Here is a 716-nt window from a genome sequence, read left to right as displayed (position 1 = left end):
CTAACATCAGCTACAATATCCCTAGTACCACGACCCCTTCTAAACCCAGCCTGGACTTCTGGCAGTTCTCTGTTGATGTGCTGATCCAGTTGTTTTTGGATTCACATAGTGGTTGTAAAAATAGACTCAAGTATATTGGAGATGCTGAGAATGATGGGAGGTTGGACAAGCTTCAGAACTATTATTCATAGCGTTACTATGAGCTGTAACTGACTCTAAAGCAGCTAACAATGACATAGTTGTCAGAGGTATATCACTAGGCAATTCTTCCTAGTGTACCTTAGTCTGAAACATTGACAGAAACAATTGGGAAAGATTGAGAAGTAGGGAAAGAGGGGTGGGAGAGAGAGTGGAGATTAGCAAGTCGATGAGTAAGGTGAAGAGAAAGAGAGATTATTGTGAGATTTTGATGTTATCATGTGCCGTCGAGTCACTTGTGACTCATAGCGACCCTATGCACCATAGCTCGGAACTGTGCCTATCGTGAGCCAACTCACTGTATCTGACACACATGCCCTCATTTCCCCAATCACTGTGGCCATTCACCTCTTCCTCTCCTGTGCTGTCCCTCCACATGTCCAAGCATAATGTCATTCTCTGATACAGGCCATGGTCATTGTTATCACTTGTTATGCGTCAGAGAGTTGGACAGTGACTAAGGAGGATAGAAGGAGAATTGATGCCTTTGAGCTGTGGTGCTGGAGAAGAGTATTGAA

General features: G+C 44.0%; 1 protein-coding gene across 1 annotated transcript in view; it reads left to right on the top strand.

Moving 5' to 3' along the window:
- The window catches only part of LOC102876931 (EGF-like module-containing mucin-like hormone receptor-like 1-like), a 145,344-nt gene that overhangs the window by 82,817 nt on the left and 61,811 nt on the right, over nt 1–716 (top strand). The window lies entirely within an intron of this gene.

The sequence above is a fragment of the Elephantulus edwardii genome, unplaced genomic scaffold (genome assembly GCF_000299155.1).
Source record: "Elephantulus edwardii isolate Elephantulus edwardi_28Jun2011 unplaced genomic scaffold, EleEdw1.0 scaffold00185, whole genome shotgun sequence".
NCBI lineage: Eukaryota > Metazoa > Chordata > Mammalia > Macroscelidea > Macroscelididae > Elephantulus > Elephantulus edwardii.
The sequence above is the reverse complement of the archived record's forward strand: the minus strand, read 5'-3'. Positions and strand labels throughout refer to the sequence as shown.